Source organism: Sminthopsis crassicaudata, chromosome 2, assembly GCF_048593235.1.
Source record: "Sminthopsis crassicaudata isolate SCR6 chromosome 2, ASM4859323v1, whole genome shotgun sequence".
Classification (NCBI taxonomy): Eukaryota; Metazoa; Chordata; class Mammalia; order Dasyuromorphia; family Dasyuridae; genus Sminthopsis; species Sminthopsis crassicaudata.
This window is the reverse complement of record NC_133618.1, coordinates 264,150,087-264,175,476: the sequence shown is the minus strand read 5'-3', so window position 1 is coordinate 264,175,476 and position 25,390 is coordinate 264,150,087. Positions and strand designations below refer to the sequence as shown.

The 25,390-nt window shown below is 35.5% G+C and overlaps 1 protein-coding gene across 1 annotated transcript in view; it reads left to right on the top strand.

Annotated features, from left to right (window-relative positions):
- Nucleotides 1-215: 215 nt before the first annotated feature.
- SCG5 (secretogranin V) overlaps nucleotides 216-25,390 on the top strand; it is a 192,270-nt gene continuing 167,095 nt past the window's right edge. Inside the window, exon 1 of the mRNA XM_074289197.1 lies at nucleotides 216-243. The gene's annotated coding sequence lies outside the window, so the exon portion shown is untranslated. The remainder of the gene's footprint in view (nucleotides 244-25,390) is intronic.

Genomic DNA, 25,390 nt, shown 5'->3' with positions numbered 1-25,390 from the left:
CCTCAGTCAATAAGGTTCTTAGCCTTGACCTTCTGGGATATACAAATAGTTCACAGGAGGATTTTATAGGGATTATACCACTGCTCAATGGGAGATCACTTTCTATCACTGAGTGGAAATGATTTTAAGAAGCATTTTGTTGGAAAAAAAAAAAACAGGTCAGAAAGCTCTGAACTGCTCTATTTGTTGTTCTCTTTTGTCTACTTTGGAGAAAGAGATTGTGTGAAAAAAAATTCAATATAAGTCTGTAAATATTTGTTGTTATTATTATCCAATCATATGAGACTCTTTGTGACCCCATTTAGGGTCTTCTTGACAAAGATATTCTTCTTCAGCTGATTTTACAGATGAAGGAAACAGGGTTAAGTGACTTGCGTAGGCTCATGCAGCTAGTAAGAACCTGAGACTAGTTTTGAACTCACAAAGATGAATCTTCTGATCCCAGGCCTGGACTCTATACACTATGTCATCTAGTTGCCCATGAGAGTTAACCATGTTAACCATGAAAGTCACTCAGACTGATTCCCATTTTAAGCTTCTCTTGTGTATTGTCTTCCCCCATTAGAACATAAGCTCCTTAAGGATAGAGATTCTTTTTCTTTTTGCTTGTATTTATATTCCCAGCACTTAGCTGAGTCCCTTAAAACAAAGTAAGCTCTTAAATGACTAGTCTTGCTTTGCCTTTTAGCATTGTAAATCCAAAGGCAAACATGAAAGACTCCCTACCTTCAAAGATCTTACATTCATTCTACCAATGGAAATGCCATATATACATATACAAGTATACAAACTATATAACAAATAAAAGGTAGTTTGGGGAGAAAGAGTATTCCCAGCTGGGGGTTCAGGAAATGTTTCATGTCAGGGAAAGACCTCATTCTATCACTCCTAGTCTTTTCAAAAGTGGAAATAGTAAAAATTATCTTGACTTTTTCTTCCATCAGGGGGATTAGAACAAGCTTTAAAGCAGCAGGAGATAAGGGACACAGAACATAAGACAGAAAGGAGCTATTGGTTATCACTTAGGTTTAGATATAAACCACAGGCTATTAGGGTGTCCCCACCTCTTTGGTGGGAAGAATTTATGTGAGTTGCCCATCCTTAATACAGATGTATGATGAGATGACTTCACAGATACAGAAATGTCTGAGACTATTTATCTCTATAATTTTTGAGCAAACTAAGGAGTTTTTCCCTTGGTGTTTCCCAGGAAACTGGCTATAAATGATGATGATGGATCCGTGATATCATTAGTATAGTTACTCCTTCCTCAAGTGTAGATTACAATCCATGAATGCCTACATATCCTTAGAAGTTCTTGATATCTTTCTATAAATACTCCATACATCATCTATACAAAGGGCTAAGGCCATTTTGACTTCTTTTAATATTATGCAGAGAGCAGTATGTTATACTCCAAAGGAAAATGGTTGCCCTTCAAATTCAAGAGAGCTCACAAAAGTCTAGTCAGTAAACTAGTAATTATTAAGGACCTACTATGTACCAGGAACTGTGCTGAGGGAATAAAAGAAATGTCATTCATTCCCTCCCAAAAATAACCCGAACTAATCCCTGCTCTCAATGAGCTCACAATTTAATGGGGATTTAATGGGTAATATCAATTACTCCCTGTTATCATGACTACTATAATTGGTAAAATAGACATGATTAGGTAATCTCTGGATATTTGTAACTATGAGTATGGAATATATTGTAAAATATTGATGAGAATGACAGGAACAAGGAGAAAAAGCATTTAAAGGAATGAGTTAGCATGATCTTGTAACAAGAAAAAACATTATTAGAGAATGGTAAACGTGGAGACAGTGAGTTAGCATGGTAGTTTATGACTGTTCAGATGTGGCCTGCAGGTAGTTTAAGTATATGTTTGGGAATAGATTCCCCAAAATGTAATGGATTATATGAATTTATCATCCACTTGGCTTTTCTGTATTAATAGTTGGTCTAATCTCTTTTGAATTATCGTTGATCTTATTGAAAAGCCCAGTGCTTACTGTGGTCAATACAGTGTCATTCTCAAATGGGAGAATCTGGAGAAACTCACCATTTTAGAGAATATTCAGACATTACATGGGATATAAATACCATGATATTGGCAAAAACTTTTGGTGAATACTTTTCTCCTTGTCTGGTGGCTCATTTGATAGTGATATGTCAATATTTCTTTGGCTAATCTTATCAGCATATATATATTTATTACAAAGGTCAACGTCACAAACCAGTCATGCCTTACCATCTTATGCTATACTTGTCCACATCCTCTTAGAGATCTTCCAAAAATGATCTAGTCAATGTGCTGGAAGCATTTTTCTAGATCTTTTAGCATTCTTGTGGATATTAATGAGGAACAGAATCTATATATTCGCTATCCTTTGCTCTAACTATATGTCCAGCCCACCTCCTTTTCTGATTCTGTGTCTCTGTGTCTTACAATCAAATCATTGGCATATTCTGTAGCCTATTTATATTCACCATAAATTTATCTGTTGTTCCTTGTATTATCCACAGTTTTCTTTCCTTGAAGGTTATGGTGTTCAGTGATTCACAGCATAAACTTTCACTGGAAGAACATTAGTGTTTTTTAAAAAGGGAGTCTTTGTGACAACAAGCAGCTGGGGATTGCTAGAAACACTGCACAATTTCTCCAAGTCATCTATCCTGACTTTTTCTCCTTTTCAGTTCTGGACTCAATTCTAGTTAAAAATAAGAACAACAACAACAATAATAGCTAATATTTTCTTAAGTCTTACTATGTTCAAGATACTGTACTAAGTATTTTACAATTATTATATTATTTGGTCCTCACAACAATCCTGAAAGATAAGTGTTATGATTATTCCACTCTTGCAAATGGGAAAGCTGCAACAAAGAGGAAATAAATATATCCACATAATGAGCACATTGCTTGTCATAGTCTGTACATAGATTTTATCCATTTGTCATTTTCTTTATGGACTTAATTCAACTAAACAAATATTAAATACATACCACGTGTAAGGAACTGTGTAGGCACAGGAAATGACAAGGCAAAAACAAAACAATTCCTACACTAAAGCATCTTATATGCCATTGATTCTACTAAAATATTAAACTGATCTCTTTTAATTGATCACGTATCTCATTGAGAAAGCTTTGGAACATTCTAGGGCTTGATGTATGTTCAGTCAAGTTAACATGAGTATTTATTAAATACCTACTATGCCCCTGGAACTGTGCCAAACCATGGAGATACAGAGAAAAATGAAAAAGTCACTGCAGAACATTATAATTGAATAAGAGAAGACAGCCATATACAAATAAAAGATATACAAGATAAATTGGATATCATCTTAGAAGGAAGGCTTTTAGCAGTAAATGAGACCAGGAAAAGTTTCCTGAGGAGGGGATTTTAACTGAGACTAAAAAGAAACCAGCATTTGTGGCATCTCATCATGTCTAGGAAATCCATTTCCTTTTGGATTCTACACAGGATACTCTCCAGGCTGATGGAGAAAATCTTTGGTGATCATACATTCCCATGTTTTGATGACAGAGAGAGGGAGTTGGTTCTAGTCCTGGCCCTGCCACTTATTATCTGCATCACCTTAGACAAAGCACATGATCTTTCTGGATCTGTTTCTTTATTGATAACAAAAAAGAGATTGGACCAGGTGATTTCTAAGATTTCTTTCCTACTCTAAGCCTATAATCCATAATTCTGTCTTGGTGATAATAAGTGAATCTTAGGAATAAAGTTTTACCTTTGTCTCATTGCATTTATCAAGAAGTCTCATATAATCTTAAAATATGTATGGGAGACATCTTATTGGAATAGCTTAAATTTGCATTTTGATCTATGAAGTCAAAATGTTCAAATAATCAGCAAAAAAAAAAAAAACACAACAACAACAAAAACAACAACCTATTTATTAGAACTTTATAAGAATTACCTTCCTGCTTGGAGAGGTACATGAACTGATGCTGAGTGAAATGAGCAGAACCAGGAAATCATTATACACTTCAACAACAATACTGTATGAGGATGTATTCTGATGGAGGTGGATATCTTCGACAAAGAGAAGATCTAATTCAGTTCCAATTGATCAATGATGGACAGAAGCAGCTACACCCAGAGAAGGAACACTGGGAAATTAGTGTAAACTGTTTGCATTTTTGTTTCCCCCTGCCCCAGGTTATTTTTACCTTCTGAATCCAATTCTTCCTGTGCAACAAGAGAACTGTTCGATTCTTACACATATATTGTATGTAGGATATATTTATTTATATATTTAACATGTATAAGACTGCCTACCATCTAGGGGAGGGGGTAAAGGGAGGGAAGGGAAAAATTGGAACAGAAGTGAGTGCAAGGGATAATGTTGTAAAAAATTACCCATGCATATGTACTGTCAATAAAGAGTTATAATTATTTTTTTAATTACCTTCCTGGTAATATTTGGCATGGACAATTCTATTGTCCATATATATGAGTAGAAAACACCCTTCTGAGATTCTTTTGTTCTATCAGGTCAAATGCTATTTTTAAAAAGCAACAAATGGGGTCAGCTAGGTGGCGCAGTGGATAGAGCACCAGCCCTGAATTCAGGAGGACTTGATTTCAAATCTGGTCTCAGACACACTTAACACTTCCTAGCTGTGTGACCCTGGGCAAGTCACTTAACCCCAGCCTCAGAAAAAGGGGGGGAAAAAAAGGCAACAAATGACAGACACAGTGGCCTTATATTTTTTACATCTTTCAGTCAATTGTATGGCTGTAAAGGTTCTGTAGAATAGACTCTGCAAAAGTCTACCTCTGCCCTTCCCAAAATTTCACCAAGGTATGGATACCTCTGATACTTTCATAGACCATATGTATGTATGTACATATATATATATATATATATATATATATATATATATATATATATATATATATATATATATATATATATATATATATATATATGTATATATATAATATAATTTTATATATTAGATATAAGAAAGCAAGGATGTGGCTCAAGGTATTGTAGAAGTATGGAACTTAAAATCAGAAGAAATCTCAGTATGAATTCCACTCAATATTAACTTGCTATGTAATCATAGGCAATGATGCTTAATTCCAGAATCTGTTTTCTCATCTATAGATGGGGATAATACCTATCATACTTTCTTCATAAGGTTGTTGTGATGAACAAAGAAGAAAATTATGTGAAGTATTTTCTTGTTTAAAAAATACTATATAAAGAGTTTGACCCATCCTTTCTCTTCCCTCCTGCAACAGAGATTAACTTTACCTAAAAGGAGACAAACCAGTCTCCCAGATCTGATTGGCCCAGGATTCACTGAAGCAGTTTTCTAATCACCTAAGGGCATTAAAAAAAAAAAAAAAAAGAAAAGAAAAGAAAAGAAAAGAAAAGAAAAGAAAAGAAAAGAAAAGAAAAATCCTAGTCTTTTGGAGTCTGTGGCTGTGTAATTCGGTGGATTTCTAAAAACCATGAAAGTTCATTTGTCCTTCATATCCTGCCCTGTGATCAGATAGATTTCCATATGGAGATGAGTGGAGACTGCTTCCAAAAAATCTGACTGTCCTGTCTTTGTTGTATAACTTTGCAGTGTTAGAGCAAAGTAAATCTTTTGTTAATTTAACAACTTACTTTTGGTTCATTTTATCACAGCATGGAATCTGAATGGAGAATGCTAGCATTCTCTCCCTCAATTTTCATTTCTGGGAATCTTCCCTATTCTCCTGTGGCATTATGGAATTCCATAGCATTCTCTCTAGCATGGTATCTTTTACTGCTAAAAGCCTTCCTTCTGAGATGATCTTCAATTTATCCTGTATATCTTTTATTTGTACATAGTTATCTTCCCCTGTTAAATTATAATGTCCTTGAGGACAATGACTTTTTCACTTTTCTCTGTATCTCCATGGTTTGGCACAGTTCCAGGGGCAGAGTGGGTAATAATTGTGATGTAAAGATGAAAAGCATATATATATATATATATATATATATATATATATATATATATATATATATATATATATATACAATATTACAATATATACAATATTCACAATATAATATATAACACATATATACAATATATACAAAATTAAATATATAATATATACAATTATGTATATATACAAATAAATATATAATATATACTATATATTATATATATAATTATATATGCAATATATACAAAATTTTTAAAAATATATACAATATGTGCAAAATTAAAATGTTTAATAACTCTGCTGCCTCCTTCCCTCCAAAAAAGAAAGGAACTGTCAGACTTTCACAGATTATATTCTATGACAGACCGCATGTTCACATCTTTACCAGGTGGAGGAGACACAGAAAAGTCATCTCTTTTTGGCTTGATGGAGATGGAGACAATTGTCCCAAAGAGACAAAAGCAGCAAGGAAGGAGGGAAGGGCTCATTATGGGAAGCTTCAACTAATGGCAGGAAGTTTATTCTTCAACTAGAGAGTGGTTGAAAGTTTCTGAAAGACAATAAGTAGCAGAAGAGCATGGTCAAAGCAACATAGCTTCCCTAGCAACCCACAGCCCCCTCAACTCCCTTGCTTGGTGTTATAACAAATTAGTGAACAGTAACCTCAGGTCTGGAACAACTGTCTGGGGACTGCTGCAGGTGTCACATATGTTAGCAAACCAAAAACAACTCCTTTGTGATTATGTACCTACAGGTTTCCATAATATCACAAGAGAACAGGAAGTTAATTTATTATGAGGATGGAACTCTGGGAGGATTCCTAGAAATGAGAATGGAGGAGAGAAAAATTGATGAATTCAGACTTCTGCTTTTTTCTATTTAGTCCAATCCCTGTCTCCTCTCCACTCCACATATTTGTCGATGTTTAAATCTTACCTAATGTGATTCAGCTGCATCTATGTCATTTCCTGCTTGAGAGCACCTAAAGTGAGAGTGTGAGATTGGCTGTCACTTTCATTTGCCCTTAGATCATCACAGCAATTATCTAGAGAAAGGTTGCAGAATACTCGATATTCCCTCCTCCCCCCCCCCTTTTCACTTTTCTCTTCATAACAGTGTCAATGACCAGGCAGACTGCTAGGTCAATCTGCTTTCATCCTGTCATCAAGGCTTTTAGATTGATTTCTCCCTCCTCCTTCCAAGCCAAAAGCAAAAATTCATTTAGGAAGTAGGTATGTTCTAAAAGATCATGTATAAAAATGTTTGTAGCAGTCCTTATTATAGTGGCAAGGAACTGGAAACCGAGTGGGTGCCTATGGCTGAATAAGTTATGGTTTATGAATGTTACAGAATATTACTGTTCTATAAGAAACAGCAGAATGATTTCAGAAAGGCCTGGAGAAACTTACATAAACTGATGCTAAGTGAAGTGAGAAGAGCCAAGAGAGCATTTTACAAAGCCACAATAAGATTATGCAATGATCAATTCTAATGGATGTGGCTCTTTTCAACAGTGTGTGATTTGGGCCAATTCCAATAGAGTTGTGATGGACCAAGCCATCTGCATCCAGAGGGAGGACTGTGGGGACTGAATGTGGATCACAACATGGCATTTTCATCTTTTTTATTGTTGTTTGCCTGCTTTTTGTTTTCTTTTTCATTTTTTTTTCCTTTTTGATTTGGTTTTTCTTTTGCAGCATGATAATTATGGAAATATGTATAGAAGAATTATACATTTGATATATATTGAATTGCTTGCTGTCTAAGGAAGGGGGTAGAGGGAAGGGAGGGAGAAAAAAACGAACATGGTGTTTTGTAGGAGTGACTGTTAAAAACTATGCATATATTTTGAAAAGAAAAAGCTAAAATAATTTAAAATTCATGCATAAATTAGTTATTTTGGACCTGGTGAATGATTGTGAGATCCTAGGTTAGACCAAAATGTGACAATTAAGTTACAGAATGTTAGAATTGAAAGATACTCTAGGGTTAACTATTTCAATTCCCTAGTTTTACAGATGAGCAAAGTTGCACTTTGTTTAAAGAAATACTATCTAGAATCAGAAAAGCTGAGTCTAAATTCTGCCTTTGATACTTACTATGTGAACTCGGTTAAGGCCTTAATTTCACTGGAATTCAGTTTCCTCATCTGTGAAATGAGAATGTTGGAGCAGATGAATTCTAAGGTACTTTTCAACTTCAAATTATATTTTCTAGGACCCTATACTATCTGGTACTTTGAAGCTTAAGTGCTTTCTTCACAATACCTCTAGGAAGACAATAATAAAAAGTTTATTACCCACCATAGTAAATGTTTTTAATATTGAAAACAAAAAAATACCTACAGAGTAATTAATAGAAAAAGCTGTTTGCCTTGTACCTTTCTCACAATTGTTGCTGCTAGTTGTGTGCATCTCTAGTTCAGCTCTTGCCCAAGGAATACATCAATTAGGTTTTATTTTCATTTCTCTTCCCTTGCCCACCCCCAACCCAACCCTGTTTGGTTTCTTATTTTTGTTTCTTTTTGACTTTGTGTTTTTGTTTTGTGTTTTGTTTTTTGTTCTTTCCTCTGGCGATTGTATGTTGGGTCCTTTCTTTCGTGGTCAGATTGATGGTTGACTTGTAAGGGTGTTTGCTACATTGTGAACACCAATAAACTTCAATGGTTTCTACTGAAAATAAATAAATAAAAATAAAAAGTTTATTGTTCCAATTTTGTAGATGAGTAAACAAAGGCTAAAAGATTTTAAATTATTTTTACCAGGGTTACTAATTAGCAAGTATGAGAGTAGGGACCCAAACACAAGTATTATAATAATTAGATCCATCCTCTTTTCACTAATAGCTATAGGGTCCTCTGACATAGCAGCAGAAATGCAAGGGATTCTAATTTCTTCTTTCCAATCAGTCAATTAAAAATATATAGATTTTTTTTAAACCACACACTAAGCTTCCAGTATTGCTAAGTGCCTCCATGAGGTTTAGTGAAATTTTTGAGTAATTTGCATCATCCTTGGAACTAGCTGTGAAGGGCATGAGGGAAATTCAAAAGAATTCACTTAACCTAATTTTGTATGGGTGAGGGATGGAAAAAACTTTAGGTTGGGCACCACCAAGAAAGAAAAAGTCTTGGCTGCTATCTGAAAACCCTTTTCATGGGCTGGCCATAGTGACTTTGGACCTGAATAATAAAAAGAGCTAAAATTTTGTTGGTTATACTTGTATGTGTGTTTATCAAAAGAAATTGCTTGAAAGAGCAATAATATGAATGCCTCTTTTTCTGCAGAAAGATAAAGTCTATTTTATCTATTCACAATTACAGTAGATTATAACAGCAATAGCAGCAGCAACTCATCAAAGAATAGCAAATGGAAAAGAACTCCAGGGGCAGAATAGAAGAACAGCTGAAGAGGTGAATGGAGAGGTAAAAGTAAGGGGGATTTGGGATTGTGCCAAAGCAGTTTCAGGAGGAAATACAAGAAGCAGCAAGGCAGATCTAATTGACAGAAGATGAAATTATGGTCTTAGCCTTGATACAATATTTATTCACCTATGAGTGTTAGCTTTCTGAGGATTGTTTTCCTTCCTAGTAATACACAAATGTGGGAGAGAGTATGCCCCTGTGTATATGGGGATGCTGAGAAGATTCTCCTACTTGGTTTCCCTTGTTATCAATTTTGCTATGCTTTCCTAATTAAATATAGTACTATTTGATTTGTTACTCTTAACTACTCTGTTGGTAGAGAATGTAACAGATGGAATCTCTGGTCATAATTGTATAATTATTGTTAATTAAAAATCTCCTTTTTGAACCTGTAGTAGCAAGGATTTCCAGAGTCAAATTATAACAATAATTTATATTTGTATAATACATTGTGTTAATATAGATATTTGTATCTTTTAGCTTGATTTTTTCAATATGGCATATTTTTTTCACTATACCATATGTGTCAGCTAGGTGGACATAGTAGTTAGGAAACTGAACTTGAAGTAATACTAGAAGCTCTGAATTTGAATGCTACTTCAGAAGCTAACTAGTTGTGTGATAGTGGCCAAATCATTTAACCTCTCAGTCTCAGTCTCTTCATTTCTAAAATGATTTGTGTGCAGATGAAATGATATTACACATGTGTAACAGATCTCAATTCAAGCCTTATGCTTTAAGGTAGGTTGGTTCCAGATTGATAGAAAATGCCATTACAATGTCTAGGTAAAGGGATTAAATTTCATTCAATAATTTAAAAGAATTTGCCAGGTAGATCCTAGAAACATAAAGTTGAAAAAGTTCTTTGAGAGACGCTTCAGGACCAACTCTAGACAAGTAGAGAGATAGATAGACAGACATTGAAACTAGTAGTAGCTTTTCAGTATGTCTCTTATTACTAGCGTGCTTTCCTATCAGGGAATTTCTACTTGGGTAAGATTAGGGCTTCACTTTTAGTTTTAGTTGAGATTCTTACTCCCAGTGGAAATGTTCCTTCACTCTGTGTGTTTTCTGGTGTATTCTAATTTGTATACTTCTCTATTTTTGGCTTTAAGTTTGAATAAATGGGTTTATTCATTTTGTGATGGTCTTTTGTATATGTGAGAAGGAGCTAAACTAATAAGTATAAGATAGGGGCAACATTCCTCACCTAAAGTTTAGTGACCAGGAAAACAGTTTTTGTTTGTGTTTTTTGAGGCTATCAGGGTTAAGTGACTCACCCTGGATCATATAACTAGCAATTGTCAGTTTCTGAAGTCTGATCTGAATTCAAGTCCTTCTGACTCCAGGATCAGTTCTGTCCACTAGGCCACCTTGCTGTCCTCAATAAATGCTTGTTGACTTGATTTGTTGATAGCTATAATGCCTGAAATGCTTAAGTAGTTTTGTCATTTGAATTTGGATGTGATAAACATTTTTAGGTAAAGAAAACACAATAATACCTACTTGAACATCATAGAGAGCAAGGAATGAAACATGTTAATTTTTGTAATGAAGATTAGTCTGAAAGATAGGATTCTGAAAGTCAGAACAAACCTAAAGTGGGGACTAGTTAGTTCTAGGCAACCAGGATAATTATATGAGATTTGGTGACTTAGGAAAAAGGAAAACCCATCCTAGTAGAAAAGAAGATAGTTTGTGTATGAAGATAAAGTTAGCCAGCTCACATTTTTATTTAGGTCTGTCATTGGCGCTGAATACATTTCCTGAGATTCTGTAATGTCTACTATTAAAGCCCAATTTGGCAGTGCTCATCTGGAGAGCATTACTGAAGTGATTTTTTATTTTTTTTTTTGCATGGATACTAATGGTAGACTATGCTTACATCCTGTCTTCACTATTGAGAGTGTGTTCACCCTTAGATTTGGGAAAACCTGACAAAATGCACTGGCAAATATGAGACAAAAGCAGGAAGTAAAATACATGTAAAAGTAATATGAAGATATTAACATTGAATTGCTTAGCATTCTGGACAAAATACTCAAATAAATATGAAAATAGCAGAAACAAAAAACTTCATACCAACTACAAATATGTAATTAAAGATATTAAAACTATTTCTTCCCAAATCTATATTAAACACATGGAAAATATGTTTAAAAGTCATCATGGAAATAAGCAGAACAATTTGTTTATCACTAACCTGAAATCAATACCTACCTCTTCTGTTAAGACTGTAATGATAGTTTTGGTTTAAGAATCTGCTTAGTTGAAGTAGTAAGAAGCAATTTGATTTTTACAATCTCTGTCTCTCTGTCTCTCCATCCCTTTCACCTCTTCCTTTCTCTCTCTCTCTCTCTCTCTCTCTCTCTCTCTCTCTCTCTCTCTCTCTCTCTCTCTCTCTCTCTCTCTCTCTCACTCTCTCTCTCTCTCTCCCTCCCTCCCTCCCTCCTAAGCACCAGCTTTGAGAAGCTGTTGGGAGATGTGATCATGTGGAATTCAATCTCCTTGGATTAGTGTATATATGTACCTCTCTCAGTCTATGAAAGATGAGAGAACATGATGACCTGATGATTTTTCTAGGAATATACCAAATCATAATCCACAACCTCCAGTCTCATATATCAAACAAGGACTCTTTGTCATTGAATTCTAGGAAAAGATCTCCCTGCTCCCCCGCGCATAAACCAATTCCATTTTGCTTTGAAAGTAGTTCTGTTAGGTAGCCTTGTATACCTGCTCAATGTTTTAGTTCAATTCAATTTGCTAATTTTATGAGTGCAATCTGAAGTCATATTGAATTGGTGATATTTCTTAAAAATATCATACCCCTCTATACTTAAGATAATTCTACTATTTGTTCTTAGATATAATAGCTGGAATTCCCAACATTTCCATCAAGTTCTGTTGGTTTGTTTGTTTTCCAAACAAGGTTTATTGGTCTCAAAACTGACTATTACTATGGTGCCCCACCTTTGCCAAGACTCATTCGAATTCCCAGCTGGGGAAGTTGTTACCAACTTAAGACAACTCATCTCTTTGACCCTCTGCTATACCAAACATAATGCCTCAGAACTTCTAAGCCCCTAAAGGCTTTTTACAACATATATATTTAAGTAGATTCTCAGAAAACTTCCATTTTCATTGGGCACATATTCAGCCTTGGAGTGGTTATAAAGCCAAAAGCCATTTTATACAATGTAAGGATTGTTTCACCCAGGACTAAGGTCTTTAAGAATCATTGGATCTAGAATTAAAAGAGATTGGAAATTAAAGAAAACAGTCCTCTAATCGCCTAGGGAGGGTTAGTAACTTTAACAATGTTACATGGGCACATAGGTAGTATGAAAGACAGAATGGCAATAGCGAGTACATTTTAAACTTAGGAAAACTTAGTTTCAAATCTTACTATTGCTTAGTTTTAAATTCCCTTAGGTATCTCAGAGAAAAATAATTTAACTTTTCTGAACTTCAGTTTTCTCATTGTGAAATGGAGAAAACAATACTTGTGGTACTTGCCTTAACAAGTGTGTTATGAGTCTCAGTTGAGATACTACATATATAATGTATTCTATAAATGTCAAATGTTATTATTGGTCCCAAGTAACAAAAAATTGAATTTTACCATAAGTTTTGATGCTAAAACTAGTGTTGTTCCCACTCAACACATTGCTGTCTTTCTTTTGATCCCCAAAGTTAACAACTATCTATTTCATTATCTTAAGGTCCAATCCTTTTTTCTTCATCCTCTCAAAGAGGAATAAAAAGGAGATGATTCACAAGGAGCAATAGTGGAGAAAAGATAGAAAAGAGAGTGGATGATACAAGGGATCAGAGAAGCAGCACACAATGAGGGGGATGAACTAAATAATATCCTCAGGTTTATGTTTCTAAACTTATTTTTCTTAATTCTCTGCCAAAGAGCATGTCTCTATAATTGGTGAAACAGGGCCATGATCAATCTCATTCCACAGAAAAGGAAGCTCAAAGTAGAAGTACAGTGTATAGCATATAGAAAGAGAAAGATTATAGTTTTGTTTTCTTCTGCTCTGGCCAGAACAGATGTGGAGCAGAGGCATATAAAGGACATTTGTGCCTGATTTACTGGTACATCCAAAACACACTCTATGACCCACTGTGATCTGGAGTCTTGAGTACATTTATGGATGACGCATTTTAGTTACGCTATTGGCAAGCCAGAGGAAATCCAAAGAATGACATGGTGGCAAGGTCACTTTGCATGGTTACATAACATCAATTGAAGGAATTGGAGGTGTTTTGCCTGAATAAGAGAAGATGACATAATATATTTCAAGGTTTAAAGGTCTTTTATATAAAACAATCAGAACTTTCCCCTTTTCTGCCAAGTAGAATGAAAGCTATTTGAGGGAAGGGATTGATTTCATATGTATAATCCTCATCAAAAATGTTCCTAGCATATTTTTATATTTTACTTTTTTAAACTAAACTTATGATTTTCATCTTTGTAGGGAGTTGTTGGTAAGGGACTTAAGTCAATAAATCCAAGTCAACAAATGTTTATTTAGTGTCTACTGCATTCCAGGGCCATGCTAAGCCCTAGGGATACAAAAAAAAAAAAAAGACAAAAACAGTCCTTGTTCTCAAAAAGTTCACCATTCAGTGGGGCAAACATAATGAAAACAACCTTATGTGAGCAAAATTTGTCCAGAATAAATTGGAGACAATCAATAGAAGGAAGACACTGTCATTCAGGGGGAATGATAAAGACTTCTTGCCAAAAATGGGATTTTAGAGGTCAAGACAAGGAAGAACATTTTAGACATGAGACAGTCTTTCTAAGCAATAGTGAAAGAATTCAGTCTCACTGGATTGTAGAATGTGTGGAAGAGAGTAGAAAAGTAAAAAAGATTGGCAGACTAAAAAGGAGCCAGATTAGAAAGAATTTTAAAAGTCAAACAGAATGTTTTATATTTGGTCCTGGAGATTGCAAATGTCCAAGTATGAGGTGATAAAAGCTTGTATCAGCGTAGTACTAGTGTTAAAGAAGAGAAAAGGATGGATATAATTTTAGATAAATGCCTGGGGGCAATAACAAACTAAGTGACTTACTTAAGGATACAAAGACTGGATTTAAACTAAACTAGGTTTCCTGAATTCAAGGACAGGTTTCTGTACACTATCCTATGCTCTCTTTTATGCATCTATAACTCCTCAAAAAAAAAAAAAAAAAAAAGGGAAAAAGGACAGGTTCTTATAGCCTGGAACATGGTAGCTACTTAATAAATGCTTTTTGAATGGCTGACTGATTTTACTTGACCCCAGAGCAAAGTGGTGGAAGTTGCAGTGAAGCGGAATTTAGCTTGATATGAGGAAAAGATTCCAAATGATAAGAACCATAAAATAGGGTCTGCTTTGAGAGGCAGTCAATTATATACATTAAGAAACGGAAAGATCTTCAGCAGCAGAAGTAGGAATGAAGTTCTCTGACTACAAATCAATTATTTTTTTCCATGTTTCCTCAGTTCCCCATTTCTTAAACTCTTCAGTTAGGATCTGTGACCACTTATTGAACTTCTTTTAAAGGATGTTCTGACATCCAGATTGAATTAGTTGACTTTGTCTTGTTATTGTTCAGTCATTTCAGTTATGTCTAAATCTTCATGACACCATTTGGGAATTTCTTAACAAAAATATTGCACTGTTTTGGCTTTTCCTTCTTCAATTCATTTTACAGATAAGGAAACTCAGGCAAACACGTTAAGTAACTTGCTGAGAATGATAGAGCTAAAACTATCTGAGGCCAATTTTGAGCTCGTGAAAATGAGTGCTACCCAGCTGCTCCCTCAGGTATCTTAGAACCCTGTGACTATTATTCTAATTCTACACTGGAGAATAGGAGTATTCATCAGCTTTTGCGGAATCATATAACAAAGTCAAGATGAGAAGTCATGACTTCAGGGGTTTCCAGGTTATTGGCATAAGTGACTCAGTGGATAGAGTGAGGTCCTGGAGTCAAGAAGATTCATTTTCATAAGTTCAAATCTGGCTTCAGAATGTGAGACCCTGGGCAAATCACTTAACCATTTGCCTCAGTTTCCTCATCTGTAAAATGAACTAGAGAAGGAAATGGCAAACAACTCTAGTATCTCTGTCAAGAAAACCCCAAATGGAATCATGTAGAATTGGACACAACTGGAAAAGGTTTGAACAACGAAGAAGGTGATACAGTGGATAAAAACCCAGCCTTGGAGTTGGAAAACTTGTCTCAGGTTCTTATCTATGGAATACTGCAAAAGTCACTTACACTTTCTCAGCTTCAATTGTCTTATCTATAAAATGATGATAATAGCACCTACCTCACAGAGTTGTGATGAGGATAAAATGCAATAATGTATTTTAAGTCCTTTGCAAACCTTATAGGACTATGCAAATCCCAGATATGATGATGATGATGATGATGCTCAGTGAGCCAAAATACTTTAACACAAATATTCACAGAGGAAGGGAAGGAAATGCAATGAAAATGTTTTGTTTAATGAGAAGCCTTGTCATACTCTTGCAGACTGTTTACTTTATCTTTCAGTTTTGGTATCCTGCGTGTCCGGGAGACAGCTTCCAGAGTGGGACATAGTGCAGGAAGAGCCAAGGTTTGGACATATGCGCTGAGAGCCCTTGCTTTTCTGCTCCGATAGACTGGAAAAAGAGAATTGGCTCCCATAGGAGCTAAAAGCCATAGGCTTTAGGCACACAAGCCCTTGTATTAATTCCCTAGGCACCCATGGAGACAACAGCTACTCTGTCTATTGGCCAATGGAAATATGACATGGCTACCCCTGTTACCAGGGATTGGTTGGATTACTTGGCAGAATGGCAATGATATCAGTTTCTCTGGCCAATGAACAGTGTTGCTAATCCCCGATTTGCTTTCCACAGATGTTTCAGAATCTAAATTCTCTCCTGGCTGACTTTCACATCCCTGTTTGCTTTTTATTCCCTTATCAGTGGGCTTACATAGATTGTGCCATCCTCATTTCATTCACAAGTCTTTGGTCAGAATTGTTAGTGAATCATGAAATCTGTTCTTGAATCATAAGCTGCTAGAGCTTGAAAAGGACCCTTAGACATCACCAGCTTGAAATGTAAACTCAGAGGCATATCTTTTGTTTCAATTCAGCACAACTGCTTTCTGAGATAGCTCAGACTCATCTCTCAATTGCTGAGTTGCGATGACATTGGTTCACAACTCTCTGCTGCCATCAAAGGGCTCGTGACAAAATACCCTTTCATTGTCATCATGGTTTTCTAGTAGAAAAGTAGTTTACTGGTAGAAAGAAAGTATCCATAGAGAAGATACAATCAAGATGCTTGACATGTAACCAAAAGACCTGGGTTCTAATACTTCCCCTGACACTTAGTAGTAGGCAATCATGGTGTTCTACATAGACAATATTCTTGGACATTGTAACTGTTGTTTTTTCACCTTTTGAAATGCTATGACTCATTTGATGATCTTACAGATGTATGAAATTCTACCAGCAGAAAGAAATAAGGCTAAGTGATGGGGTCAAACCCCTCATGGGATTGGATTCTTTTATTACATAATGTATTATTACATAATGTAAATCAGTAATACAATCCCCATTTGAGGAGATTCCTTTACTTAAAAAAGAAGACATATGAGTATGTACAGTTTATTATAATTCTTTTTTTTTTTTTTTTTTGCTTCCATGTTGTGTTAATACTATGTTTTGAATAATAGCCAGTCCCAGCCTCATTGTTTTCATGCTATAAGTTTGACAGGTTTTTCTCCCTTTTTATTTATTTTTATTATTACAATTTTTTTTTGGCTTTTTGGCTTTTTGCTGAGGCACTTGGGGTGAAGTGACTTGCCCAGGGTCCCACCGCTAGGAAGTGTTAAGTGTCTGAGACAAGATTTGAACTCAGGTCCTCCTGACTTCAAGGCTGGTGCTCTATCCACTGCGCCACCTGGCTGCCCCGTTTCAATATTTCTTGTTGCCTCATGAAGAAGTCATTGGCTTCTATTTGACCCGTTCAAATTTTCAGGGAGTTTGTTACTTTGGCAAAATTTTATAACTCTCTTATGCCAAACTGTTCATTCCCTTTCCAATTCTTTTTTTTTTAATAGATTCCATTTCTTTTCCATTTTTTTTCCTCATCAGGCCCTTTCATTCATTTAAAAAACATCTTTAGCTCTTTTTAAAATTCCTGCTTCACTACTGTCTATCTACCCAGGTTACTTACACCTTCGGAATCTAATACTTAATGTGCAACAAGAAAATGGGACACACATATATTGTATCTAGGTTATATTGTAACACATGTAAAATGTATGGAATTGCCTGTCATCAAGGGGAGAGAGTAGAGGGAGGGAGGGGATAATTTGGAAAAATGAATACAAGGGATAATGTTATAAAAAAAAATTACTCATCCATATATACTGTCAAAAAATGTATAAATAAAATAAAATAAAATTCCTGCTTCATCTTTTTTAGGAATTCTACTTGAATTTTTGCCCAAGCTCTGTTTTTCTCTGAGGCTTTGCATAGAATTGCTTTAGAAACATTCTTTTCTACATGCTTATCTTGAATATCCATGCCATGATAATAGTTCCCTATAGTGGAAGGTTATTTTGTTTTGTTTTGTTTTACCAATTTTCTCTAGCTTGCTTCCAGATTTTGAACTTGATATTAGGCCTAGATTCTACCTCACATCTGGAGGGAAGGTCTTGTTGCAGCTTTCCTGAAGTACTAAGGGTTATTTATGAATTCAAATATCTCAGGGACAGACTGAAGACTTGCAAGTGTTCAGTGTTCTCCAAATAGTTTTATCCAAGAAAAAAAATCTTATTGCTGCCCTTCACTCTTAGTTCTGCAAGTTCTTGATCTGGGTTTGGGTCTTAAAGTAAACTGCTACTAGATTCTACCTCTATCAGATGGCTGGAAAACTCTGTTGGTTCAAAATGGTAAAACTGTAGACTTCTCTTTGTTCTAAGTTTCCTACTTTGGTTGTTCTGCAAGCTGGACTTGATGCTGGAACTAAAATTCATACCTAAGGTCTGAGTCACACATCTGTTGCTACTATTGTAGTTTCTGGCTTCTAGAAAAGCTTCCTCTTTCTCAGTACATTGTCCAGGTCTTCTCTACCTAAGAATACAGTCACTATCATGAGAAGGTCCCTTTTTCACTCTGCCCTAGATCAGTGAACTGGCAGTGGGTAGTGGGTGGCAAAGCTGACAGTTTATAATCCCTACTGCTGTTCCCTGAAATAAGTCTGAGGCTTCCTTTTATGCTGATGTATAGCCTCTCACTGGGTGTGAGTTGAGTCCTTCTCATTGCCCAGTGTCTGCAGACTTCTCTGTCCATCTTTCCCTGCCAATCTGCTTCTCTGTTTCCCCATACCAATTTAGGCTAGACAAAGGACTCACGGTGACTTTTTCTGAATTTCCCCATTAGGATTCAATTGAAGCATATCACAGATCTTGTTTAAAGGAATTGTGAATGGGAACTCAGCTCTATTCCACCCTCTTCCCCCAGCAAGGGGGGGGGGTGCTTTTAGGACAATCATCAGTACTTGAACTAGGCTGGTTAGATCCTGAATATCAGCTACCTCCCAAGGTTTCATCCCTTTCCCTATCTCTAATTTTTTGTAGGATCATGAATTTTGTTGTTTTTCAGACACACTTTCTAGGATTGGGCTTCAGAAGAAAATGCAAAGACCTCTAGAAATCTCAAAATAAGTCCACTGGAACAAAATTGATGTCCACCATTACCAAAGCATTCATTCTTATTACAATGAGTCCTAATCCCAACAGGGAAATTCCCCTTCCCCCATCTCTTCCCAAATTATCAGACAAAGCCATATTGTACCCTTAAAGGCAAACATATGTAAGTTTTAGAGCTATGGCTGTTGTGGACAGCTGTGGTAGCATTGATGTGATAACCCAGATAGTTTGACTTTGTGAAATCTAGTTTATTATGGCAACAACTTTCCAATGGGCTACATGTGTCTGTGAGATCACAAGGGGGAAGTGGATACAAGGTGAATGTGACTATTTTTTACCTTAAAGCTATTTGGTTTTAGCTCATTTTCAGGAGGGTGTTTAGAAAATAATGACTTTGGAAAAAGAAAATTAGCTGAGTATGCAAGAAGTCCATATACCTTCTAGAGATAGTATGAGATGGCCTAAGAAACTCTGGAATAAATTGGACCTCTGCTTCCATCCTCATATGGCCCCAAATTCCAGCTGAATCCAGTTTGTACCAGCTCTTGAGAGCCATTAAATTTTCACTGTACTTGTACTTTGAAAATCAATGAATGCCATAAATCAGAGCTTGATTTATTATTTTATTGATTGTCAAGACCTAGGAAAGTGGTGAAGTAAATGGCAATAAGGCAGATTAAATTTAAAAGTATTTCACATATATGTTTGTAGGAGATGAATTGATTATTAAATATTTACCTGCATATACCTCTGCCTTTACCTCAGTATCTATCTGGGCACTGAAAGATCTCCTTGTAGTCCTTCACAGGGATATCCTTAATCTAAAGAACAACCATTTCCCTTCCAAATACCATTTCTAGGGTTAACAAGGATCTGAAGTGGAATTTGACATATAGAAGGTAAAGGAAGACTGCCTTGGCAATTGATCTCTCCCTTGACAATTGACCTTTCTCAATTCTAGTCAGTGCTCATTAGTTCTCTAATATGCTAAAAAGTGACAAATGGGCAATTGTTAAACAGAAGTGACTCATGTCACAGGTTAATCTTATCACTACTATGAACCTACAGGGAAATGACCTCCCTAAATTTTACATGACCTCTCATCTGTTGAGTCTATCTCTAACCATTAGATTGTGAGTTCTTTGAGAGCAGACACTGTCTTTTCCTTCTTTTGTACTCTTAGAACTTAGCACAGTGACTGGCATATAGTAAGTGCTTAATAAATGCTTTTGACTTTATTTATTGTTTCTATTGAATAAATATTACAACAAAAGCAATTTTCCATACAACATAGGGCCACCTACAGGTATGTAATCTAAGGGGACCATAACCCTCCATTTGCCCCAAAAGAGTTCCACTGGCACATTGCCAAACATTTCCACCTTTACAGTTAGTCCTTAAAATTTTTTATGTATACAAAGTCCTGTATGTAAATTTTAAACCTGTTATCTAGCAATCATAACATGTTAACATTTTGGCACTTTTAATTTATAATTTGGATTAGTTTATTAGGTTATATAGTTAAAGCCTAAAGGATAGAATGTCCTTGCATGAATGGAGCAAGGGATAGGAAATCAACTTGAAGACAGTGAAGGGGGCAGAAGAGCAAAGAGGGGAACAGAACTGGAGAGGCACCAAAGGAGTGGTGAATAGTGTGCTAAAAGCGATCACAACTATTTCACTATTTGATCTGGACAAGACAAAAAGGCTTTGCTGAATCTGGAAGAGAGTGCCTCATTTTAATTCAATTCACATGGAAATCAATTCATCACTCTGTACTACAATTGGTCCTCTTCTAAAATGAAGAATGAACAACAACAATTTGGTCTAGACCAGAGCAAGTGCTGATGGGACATGAGAAATATGAGGAGTAAGAAGTGATCCTTCTGCGTTTTTTACATTTTGAAAGGTGAGCTCTACTATCTTCCAGGTTCTTCTGGCTTTTATCACTTCCCCTTTATCATTTTCCATGTTCATTTCAAAACTTTATTTCTGTCATTTGCTTTTATAGATTCTTCATCCAGTTTTTCTGCTGAATTCATCTGAACTAGTTATTTTGGATCACTCACCCCAAGTCAATCTATTAGTACTTCATTAACATCCATTCACCATCATTACACAAAGGATAGAGCACTAGCACACTCAGTTTTATAAAATTAAGGAACTACAATTAAATGCATCAACAATAAGACTATATGGCTTATCTTAGTCCCTTTTATACCCAGACAACTAAACTCCTCCAAGCTCAACTTGTTACAGATTCACAAATGTCATCTGATAAATGTTCAAAGAAGCATATTATGACTGATTTTCAGCTCTCCTGAAGGAATCAGCTAAGAGCTCTAGAATGAAAACTAATGGAACAGTTAGAAAGACTTTTGCCTCATTTTAGGGCTGGGATCAAAAGATTGTATACAGAACCATTATTTCCATATGGCACATGTCCTACAACCAATAAAGTCGTTTGAAAAAGAAATATAAAATATGATCTGTCTCTTCTCTTATCATTCAACTCACTCTAATTCCTGATCTGACTTCCATCCTCTTCACCATACTATTTCTAGCATTCCTCTTTTTATTGATGACACCATGCTCCCAAACACCCTTAACATCATCCTTGACACTTTCTTCTCTCTCATGTCTCACATCCAATCAAGTCAAATCAACAAGTATTTATTTCACACCTGCTAAGTGCCAGGCACTTTGCTAAAAATGGCCATTAGTTATTTTCTTTTGATTCTACACATGGCAATATCACTTAGATACACTTTTCTTCTTTCCTTTCAGATTGATATTATTATATTTTAGGTCCTCATCATTAATATAAATTATTCCTAATTTCTTTGACTCCAGTCTTTTCCCTAACTAAACCATCTTGCACACTCTATCTTTTTTTTCAGATTTTTAAAAATTAATTTTATAATTATAACATTTTTTGACAGTGCATATGCATATGTAATTTTTTTTTAACAACATTATCCCTTGTACTCCCTTCTGTTCCGAATTTTCCCCTCCTTCCCTCCACCCCCTCCCCTAGATGGCAGGCATTCCCATATATATAAAATACGTTATAGTATAAACTAGATACAATATATATGTGCAGAACCAAATTTTGTTGTTGTTGTTGTTGCAAAGGAAGAATTGTATTCGAAAGGTAAAAATAATCTGGGAAGAAAAACAAACAAACAAAATGCTCACAGTTTGCACTCATTTCCCAGTGCACACTCTATCTTATTTCCAACATTCATGAAGTCAGGAAGACCTGAGTTCAAATCTGACCTCAGACATTTCACACTGCCTAGCTGTGTGACCCTGGGCAAGTCACTTAACCCCAATTGCCTCAGCAAAGAAAGGTGGGGGGCAGCCCTTGGGTGCCTCAGTGAATAGAGTACCAGCCCTGAAGTCAGGAGGACCTGACTTTAAACCTGGCCTTAGAATCTTAACACTTTCTAGCTGTTATCTATCATTTTCATCCTCTTGGACAAAGGCATGGCAATCAATCAACTTGTGAAAATATCACCTTCGACAGGAACTCTTCTTGATTGTCCTTAATTATAGAGTCTTCCCTCTGTTGATTAATTCCAATGTACCCTATATATTGCATGTTTGTTCATATCTGTTTGCATGTCATCGCTCCCATTAGACTGTGAGCTTTTTAAGAGCCGGGACTTTTTTTTCCCCTTTCTTTGTATACTCAGAGCATTGCACAATGTCTGGCACATGATAGTTGTTTTAAAATGACTGACTAATTCTCTCTTTAGCCCTTATGTATGCTACCTAGTATCATATTTATTTGTGCACAAATGTGTCCCCTTTTTCATTATAAATTCCTAGAGCGCAGGAACTATGTTATTTTCATCTTTGCCTCCCTAGTTCTTTATGATATTAAGAGCTGCTTCTCATTCTGTTTTTTAAACAACATATTATCTTTTCTTCAGTTAGAAAATATTGATTTTCTTCTTCCTCTCTCCTCCTTTCCCTACTGGGAAAAGAAAAGACAAAACTCTTGCAACAAATATGCATTATCTAGCAAAATAAATTCCCACACTTGGCTGATTAAAAAAAAAAAAATGTGTTTCCCTCTGCTAACTCCAACTTAGATGCATATAATGAAAGAGAGCAACCAGAACAAGGGATGTGATCACTAAATATATTCTGCCCTACTCAGATCATTTCTAGAACATTGTGTTCTATTCTGGATTTAATTGTCATATTTTAGAAGGGACATTAAAAAGCTGGACTGTGTCCAGCTGGAATGACAACCAGAATGGTTTAAAACCATACTATGACAATTACTTGAAAGAAGTGGGGAATGTTTGGCTTAAGAAATAGAAGATTTAGATGGAGCATGATAGCAGTCTTTAAGTATTTGAAGATCTTATATGTAGAATAGGGATTAGGCTCATTTTTCTTTCTGGGGAAGGAAGAAAGAATAAAGACAATGAGTTGAAATTCCAGAGACTAATTTCACTTGAACATGAAGCTAAGCTTTCTTGTGTATGCTATTTAAAAATTGACTCTGTTTTCTCATAGAGTTAGTAAGTCCCATATCAAGAGAGGTATTTATATACAAACTGGTTGAATCATGTCAAAGATATTGTACAATGTTCAAGATGTGGATATGGGTTGGAATGGATGATCTTTTAAATTCATGTTAACTATAATTCATGATTTTCTGATCTAAGAGGCTGATTGAAAATTTTTTATTTTGTTATTAACAAATAAGTTTTGTTTTTCTAGGAATAAGCTTAGCTCTTTCAATTAAGTTACACAACAAACAGTTAGTTAATAAACATTTATTAAGAGCCTACTTTGTGCCAAACACCATGCTACATGGTGGGGATAGAAAAAGAGGCAAAAGATCATTCCTGCCCTCAAGAAATTCACAATATAGTGGGGGAGCCAAAAGACCAACAATATGTACAAACAACAGGATAAATAGAAAATAATTTTAAAAGGAAATGTATTAAAATTGAGAAGGGATGGGAAAGACTTCCAGGATTTTAATTAGGACTTAAAAGAAGACAGGAAAAATAATGAAATAAAATAAAATAAAAGGAAGCCAGAGAAACCATAAACAGAAATGAGGAAGAGGAATAGCATTTTAGGCTTAAGAGACAGTCAGAGAAATAACCAGAGGTAAGATAAAATATCTTATTATAGAACATCAAGGATATTCCTGTGTATCTAATATTATCTATCTATATCTATATCTCTCTCTATATATATATGTATAAAACAAGGTACAAGTTGTTACAATTATCATGGAGATAACTCAACTGAACTATGGGATAAGAAAGTAATAACTGATGCTCACAGTCCTAATAAGAACATTAGCTTCTCTTTACTCCTGAGGCAGGATATGGGCAATTTATAGCCTAGGCTTCTGAGTAGGTCTTTCCTAAACTGGCCCCATAAAATCCTATAAAGACTATGTGGATTGACAGAAGGAAGAATAAGAGAGCCAGGTGGAACCATTTTGTGACAAAGCATTGGAGCTCTATGGGGTATGACTACCAAAATGATTTTCTCTTGTATTTTTATTTGTAATTCCATTTTTTGCATGTATCTGTTCCCTCAAATGTGATATAAGCTACTGAGAATTTAGACATAGCATATAATAAAACACCGGGAAGTGAGAGCACTGTGCCACAATGTCAGAATATCTTTGACAATTCTTGAGCCCTCCACTATTTTCTGCTATCAGACATTGTGAGACTCTTACATTCAAAGTTTTGAGGGCTCTGTTGCAAAACAAAAAACAACCAAAAACAAACAAACAAAAAAACAAATGCAACATCAAAATAAACTTCTTTCTTAATTATGCCCACTTAGATTCCCATAATCCACTGGATTTTTCCCTTTGGCTCAGACCACCTCCCTTATTGACTTAGTTAAAAATTGGCAGACATGTATCCATGAATGTACTTACACATGATGGTTGGATTTTATGCACCAGATGATCTTGAGTACATCTAAGGGACCTGAGGGGACAGGAGAAGGTTTTATAACTTTATCCATCCCCTACCCCCTATCCTCCTACCTCAAGCAAAAGCTGAATAAACAGATGGTTTGGGTGCTATGCCCAGGAGGTTGACAGATGTGGACTTGGCAAGAAGAAGGGTACTTGCTGAACTCTAACCAGTCATGTACTCTCCATCTTAATAAACAAATGGTGTTTCATATGTCTATATTTTTAAAAAATATAGCCATGACCAGAGGTCTCCACAAACTAAATGGACAATACAAAGCTAAGAAACCATTAAGAAATAGTTTT